This window comes from Arachis ipaensis, chromosome B10 (assembly GCF_000816755.2).
Source record: "Arachis ipaensis cultivar K30076 chromosome B10, Araip1.1, whole genome shotgun sequence".
Classification (NCBI taxonomy): Eukaryota; Viridiplantae; Streptophyta; class Magnoliopsida; order Fabales; family Fabaceae; genus Arachis; species Arachis ipaensis.
Window position 1 is genome coordinate 23487306 of NC_029794.2, and position 677 is coordinate 23487982.

Below are 677 nucleotides of genomic sequence, written 5' to 3' on the forward strand. Positions count from 1 at the left end.
ATTTATATATTTCCATATTTTTAAAAATTTTAGAATAAATAATTTTGATTGTAAAAAAAAAAATATATAAGTATCTTTGGATGACTATGGTGATTATATAATACCTATCACATCGGGTTCATCTCTTCCATCATCGTTATTGTAGTCATAAACGTAAAGCTACAAAGGGTTTCACCCAATGGCCTCTAATTTGCTCCATGAAACATGTCCAACAATAAAACGAGAAAGGCTTCTATCCGATGGCCTCTACAGTGCTCCATGAAATAGTTTCTGTCTTCTAATGTGGATCCCACCTTCTCAACAATTGTTCGCTGCAAAATGACTTTATTATCCAACCCTAAATCACTAACATTTCTCACGTTGCAACACGTGTTTCATCTACATGTGTAAAAATAAATTGCTTTCTACATAGTAGTATATGCTTTTCTTTAATTATCCCAAAATAATAGCTCTTCTTATTGCCAGCATCATCTCCTTTGAACAAATTCGAGCGTTCAAAGTCTTTTTACTAACATCTCAATCTTTTGTGTAAAATTTAAAATTATTTACTATATATCAAGAATAACTGTGCACTTTTTTATTAGGATCTCATGTCAAGTGGTGTAGACTTCGATTCATCGTTGAATTTCTTTTATCATGAACCTAAGAATTTCTTTCTAAAAGTCTAATGCTATTTT